The following is a 6,628-nucleotide window of genomic DNA, read 5'->3' as shown; positions in this document are numbered from 1 at the left end:
AGCTTCCAGACAGCACTGGGTAAACGTATAATTGTATGTTGACTCTTTTTGCACATCACATGGGATGAACCAATCACACTGTTGCTATTACTCTGCTCACAAACAAAGAAACCGTGTTGAATGAGCTACAGGACTGTGGTTTTTACTGTGAATTCGGCCTCCGCCGGTGATTCATTGTTTCCGTTAACATATACCGTTGTTATACAGCTTTGGACACGTTCCACAATGATGTCAAACAATATACACTTGTCCTCTTTGTCAGTGCCACAATAGCTGGCGAGTGGGTGGTTTGTGGCAAAGGCTGGCCAGGTGGCGTCTTACTAAACAGACTGTGAATGTTTACAGATGTTAAGGCCTGTTCGCTTAGCATTATTATTAGCCCGCATATGCTAACCAACACATGGCTGAAATATTATTCCACTATTGTATCATTTCACTATTTCATGAAACTGTTTTGTCCTAAAGTTGACCCAGCTTGACCCAAGCGCCTTCGTATCCCCAGAAGTCAGAAAGAACTAATTGAAGAGAGACAGGGAAAGTTGTTTTTCTTGGGACAGCTGCACCGAGCTGGTCTGCACTGTCTGTATCAGATGTCCCCCCACACATCCTAATACAAATATTGTGCGCCAGTTGCCATGGTCACGACCAGGCAACAGCTGGCGGGATTCAGTTCACCTAGAACCTGTTCCTGTTGGCGGGACTCCAGGCACTCTGAGCTGGAGCCTCTTACCGCTCAATAGGAGATGCCGCAGAAAATTTGTTTCAATTTTTTTTTTTTTCACAAGCCATTTCTAGATGTGTGTTGCTAATGTAGCTGTCTTTATTTTCAAAAGAACATTTCTTTATGATTTATGCTTTATTTTACACTACCAAAAAACATTTAAAAAAATATTTTGTAAGGTAATATATATATAAAAAAATATATAATTGGGGGGGGGGGGTTAAAATAGTTTGTTATACTAAATGAGTAGGAATATACATATATTCCTAAAAATTCTAACTATATATTATAGCTACAGTATGTGTAGTTAGTATATAAATTAATTATAACTTATAGTTAATTAAATGCATATTATTTTATATATTTAAAATATAGCTAAAAATATTGTGCTAAATTTATGCAATATATATTTGCTTAAATTCAGCAGAAAATTGTGACAACTGTGACAACGTGACATGTGCAAAATTAATATCCATTTGTTACAGTGGGATTTTTTGTTTCGTTTGTATCTAGAAATTGAATAAAAAAAAGTACTGTAGGCTGCCCAGAAAATATAATCACTGGAGTAAATATATATATATATATATATATATATATATATATATATATATATATATATATATATATATATATATATATATATATATATATAAACTAGCCCAAATAAATAAATATGTATGCATGTATGTTGCAACTCAATTCCATTCTTTTACTAACCAACTAACAACACCGCACAATGTTACATCTGATCTAGCCACATAAATCTTTTTCACCAGATGCTCATCATTCTCTAGCTGAAAGCATTCCAAGTAATAAAAGCATCTGAGGAGGTGTGCGAGTTCCTCACCGCAGAGCGTCGGCTCGGCTCTCCTGCTCCTATCTCGCGTGCAGGGTTCAGGTTACGGTTATCGGAAGGAATCTACGAAAAAGCGGAGCCAAGCGCAACTGCTCATCATCAGGACAGATTAACCTTGTCAAGTGGGGGTGTACCAGGAAGCAAAGGGGAGAGAGACAGCGAATGGGAAAGAGAGAGAGAAAGAATGGCTGGCAGGCAGGCAAGCTGGCTCCACTGCTAACTCAACACCACTGAGGCCTTTCTTCACTCCTGAGGGAGTGCAAACACGCGTCTCCTTTTACAGCCTCTCCTGTGCCATTACACGCGCGTATCCTCCCAGAAAAACATGCGAGCATTACACCCTTCTCTCATTCGGCCCGTCTTTATTTTCACACTGCTCTCGTAGCATAACATTTTGTTCCGTTTCTGTTACTCTGAGGTTATCGGCTGACTTTATCGCTGCATGAGTACATGCCCTAAAGTTGCAAGTCATTCATCAACAGTATCTTACTGAGCCCGCTTTTTGAACAGTAGTGTGTACTATCCTAAAAGGCCATTATAAAAAGACTAACCTCCTGAAACCTTTCATCTTTGATCACATTTCACACCAAACTGCAGAAATCTTGCCAAAGTGACAGGACGACCCTCAGGTCAGAGTAAAAGCTCTGGTGCTGGGAAGTGGCCTCTTCAGTCCCCTGTCGAGCATTAGAAGCTTAGAAACGCACATAAGCAAAGCTTCGCATAGCAACAAGACAAGAGTTTATCGTTAGCAACACTGAGGTGATTTATCAAATCCAACAGCTGCATTGCCCATGATGCCGGGCCTCATCAGATCTGTCCAAAAACCGTAAAACAATAAATTTTTATTTGTTTGTGGAATAGCATGTTCCTTAATAGCTTTGAAAATAGCACTGGTATAACATATGGCCGGCGTATTTTTAGACATATGTCTGACAGAGCACATTATGACACTACTATAAACATGGACTTTGAGCCTCAAGTATATCAAATTTGGTGGGAAATATGATTCATAATAGGCAAAGAGTCCAAAACTCTTCATGTACACTTGACCTTATAATGGAAAAATGGAAATTAGGGTTTAAAAATCTCTATCTTCTGGATCTCAGGAGATCCTTGGAGTAAAATTGAACTTTGCTGATCTACTCATACTGAAAGCAGGCCTACAGCCAAACAGTTTGTGGTTTTCTGTCAATGATCTAGAAAAGGCACGGTCGTCCTTGCCAGAAAAACAAGTGAAAGCCAAGCCACTGTGGTGCTTTTCTTGCCCACTTGAAAGGCAGTGGATATGCTCTTCATTCCCACCCGTGTTCCCTGAAGCTCCAAGAAGGCATGAAGATGTCCGGGTTTAGTTGCATGAGGAAAACTACAGCTAAACAGCAACACACTTAACGGGGTTTACTATTACATTTGTTCTTAAACCTACCTTCTGTTATTCATCAAGATGATTTTGTTTTCAGCCTGGTTTTCATTGAATGTGCCATTGAATGAATCTCAATGAAATGAAAAACACAGGTGGAAGTTTTTCGAGGCATCTGACAGGCCGTTGACAATGTACAAGAGAGGTGTGGCACTGTGCCATGCTGGCCCCGGGCGGAACTCACCCTCAACCCATCAATTGTGGGCAAACCCTGACGCTGTATTCAACACAAACACACACACACACACAGAGAAATTGAAAGAGAAAGAGGCTTGCATTTACATTTTGTGATTTTTTTTTTCTTTTAAATATTTTATCTCTTTAAAGAAAAATATAGACCCTCTGAGATCAAACAACGTGTCCAGGTTTTGTGTGTGTGCGTCCTATATTCACTCTACATTGCAATAGCAAGAAAGATCAAGCCATTGTTCCTTTGCAACAATACGAAATTGCTTCAGTTATGGCACAGCGATGCAAGTTTGCAGTGTATCAATGCATCTGTATTGCAAAGGAAGAGTTCAGTGTGACCAAACTAGATAGATTTGTTCATTTTGTTTGGTTGCATATCTCCATAGTTTTAAGGCCCTGCAATTCAGAATGAAGAAAAAAAAAAAAAAAAAAAAAAACGTGCAGGCTGTGAGTGCAGGTTGAGACCCAGCCCCTGACATTCCTATCTGTACCTGTGCATGCTGAGGAGTGAGTGGAGGTGTGCCGGAGCTTAAGAGAGCCACTATTTACCCGCTGGGCCGGAAAGCCTCAGGGAGGAGGAGGAGGAGGAGGAGAGGCCAGTGGGTGCATTACTTGGTTTAGACGTGGCCAGGAACAAAAAAAAAAAAAGCTCTGAAAATGCTGCCGACAGCAATTGTCAGCATGGCCCTTGCGCTTTCTCTGACACACACACACAGACACACACACACATACTGCAGTCCACACACGCATTCACCCTCTCTCCCTCTCTTGCTCTCTTTTATTGGATACATGTGACAGTATTTGCTTTGTACTGTTCCAACTAGGAAACAACAACAACAAAAATACATTAATAAATAGAACAAACATCAGCACTACCTGTGTGGCACCAAGACACCTTTTTTTTAAATAGTACTTCCATAATATTATTTGACCTACCTATATTAAGAGATATTGTTTTGTTTTTTCAGGAGTGATTTTATGCAACGTAATATTTACCATATTTGAATTAAAGAACAACAAACTATTACAGATAATCAAATTAATTACTAAATATGTAAATAAATTAGATACATAATAATAATAATTTAATGCCCTTTTTGGTGCAGTATTGCCCCGATTTCCTTTTAATTTCTGAGTCTGCTTTTAAATATTTTAAACATATGTACAGTATATGAATATAGTGATCTTTCAGTTCCATGGTGTGTGTATGTATTTGTGAATGTTTGCGAGCAGTGAACTATCCATCCAGGAGAAAGGACCAGAGCCATGTGCAGACCGGAAAGGTGTTATGTAAATGGGTCACTCATTAAAGCTTGATTAAGAATTTGTCTGTGCGTGTGTGTGTGTGTGTGTGTGTGTGTGTGTGTACTTGGGAATGGGCAGGAGGAAAAAAGGTGCCACTCAGTGGTGATGAAGGAATAGTCTTTTGAGAAAATCTGTACTGTGGTACAATGGTTGTATCAGATGGTGATACTTTGATATACACTATAATACCAAATGATGAATTTACTTTCATATTATAGATTAATATTTAGATTAATATTAATATACTTATATGATGGTTTTCACATAGTTCTCCAAAGTAGTTCAAATAATATTGTGGTATTACTACATCAATATCATTAAACAAAAGCAAATACACTACTTGTCTAAGAAAGCAAAATTGTTGTGTTAACTGAGGTTGTTCTACAAAATATCAGTTTGATTTACAACAGGTTTTGTAATTTGGTTTTAGCCAAACATGTAATAAAAAATGCAACAAAAAAATGATTCTGAAGCGTCTCACGTGGTCTGAAGGAGAATAAACCTTTATTGTTTTACTGGAGTAACAAAAGCACTTGGGCTGAAACTATGCATACTATAGTCAATTATTCTAAGGGTGAAGTTAATGTGTTACATTGTTTTTACTTGACACAAGCAAACACAATTAAGAGCAATTATAAAATTACTATTTAATTATCTTCTTCTATAAATGCTGCATTTAAGAAAGATACGGCACTATAATTTCCTCAAGTGTAATAACTGGTATGATTTCCAAAAAAACGAATCAATTAAAAGATCATTTCATTTTAGAGGCGGAGCAAGTGCGTTTTGAAGATTTCTGACTTTAATCTTATTTATTAATCGAATTTGTTTGTTTTTTATTAATTTATTCTTGTATTACATTAAATAACTGCATGCATTCCATTGCATGAAATAACACACGCAAAAACTGTTTAGACAATGAATCAAAATGAAATACACCTGGAAATGTACCTGTAATTTCAAATTTTATTGGCATTATGCAAGACAAGAGAATAAACATAGCACACAATCATCTCTGCCAATCACAGAATATCCAAAATATCAATTATTCCAACAAAATTCATTTGGTTTTACATACATTTAATAAGTGTGAGTTGCTTTTTCTCTCTTTTTTATTTTATTTTTTTGTTTTGTTTACTGTATTAGTCATTTAAACTGCTGTAACCGAGTTAACCATCCATTTCTTTTAACATCTGATATTGCTGAAGATGCTTGTGATGAAAAGAAACAAATGTCTGGCATTCAGGGATTCAAGTAACTAAAGTCATCTAGGCAGGTCACAGCTTGAGCAAGATCACAACTTAAAACAATAACTACGGTATAAAAAAAATATAATAATAATAAATGGAAAAAAACGGAAGGTGCAAAAGGCAAATATATATTTTGGGATAAGTACAAATTCCAGTTTGAAACACATCAATGAAGTTACTTAATCATTTACTATAAAGCTTGGTCGTTTAGCTACAGTTACTGAACTTGTATATTAATCTAAACTTGGTATATTAATACTGCAAGGCAATCAAACTTTCCAAAGCCTTGGATGCAATGAAACAAAGAGAATTATACTAATCTAGTTTCGTCCAGTTAAGACTGCTAACCCAGTTTGGTAAAAGACATTGCATAGGATGTCTTGGCTGCATATTTCTAGTGATTTTTTGTGTTTTTTTTCCAACTGAACTACACAGATCCATTGCTCTGCATGCAGTGTGTGGAAAGATGAACCATTGTATTTTTTTTTTTTTTTTGACTTGTCAAAATCAGAAGTTTATGTGCTGAGGCCAACTGGGAAGTTACAATGTGAAAACTGGATATCAAGAGCTGATTTGCACTCGTTCGGAGTGCAGAAAAACCTTCCGCTTTTACTGAGTTCAGTTCAGAACATTTGGCAGAGATATTCGTTTTCTTTTTTCTCTTCTTCCTCTTCCCCTCAGTGGGATCCAGTCCAGTTCATTTGACGGGTTGCAAATCATCAAGGAATTTCACATTAGGGAGGAATGTTTTGGCGAGGCGACCTTGAGAGAGACAGAGTGAATGAGAGAGAAGCTTGTTTTTTGGAGGTTTGCCACCGGGGCCTTCATTGTGCAAACTGCATATAAGCAAGGTTATGAGAGCCATTATCAATGAAGCAAATTACATCCGG

At 37.3% G+C, this 6,628-nt stretch overlaps 1 protein-coding gene across 2 annotated transcripts in view; it reads right to left on the bottom strand.

Moving 5' to 3' along the window:
- Positions 1-5,436: 5,436 nt before the first annotated feature.
- The window catches only part of LOC127994147 (NEDD4 family-interacting protein 2), a 31,648-nt gene continuing 30,456 nt past the window's right edge, over positions 5,437-6,628 (bottom strand). For both annotated transcript variants that reach the window (XM_052591791.1, XM_052591782.1), the window contains exon 8: positions 5,437-6,500. The gene's annotated coding sequence lies outside the window, so the exon portion shown is untranslated. The remainder of the gene's footprint in view (positions 6,501-6,628) is intronic.

Source organism: Carassius gibelio, chromosome A1 (assembly GCF_023724105.1).
Source record: "Carassius gibelio isolate Cgi1373 ecotype wild population from Czech Republic chromosome A1, carGib1.2-hapl.c, whole genome shotgun sequence".
Lineage (NCBI taxonomy): Eukaryota > Metazoa > Chordata > Actinopteri > Cypriniformes > Cyprinidae > Carassius > Carassius gibelio.
The sequence above is the reverse complement of the archived record's forward strand: the minus strand, read 5'-3'. Positions and strand labels throughout refer to the sequence as shown.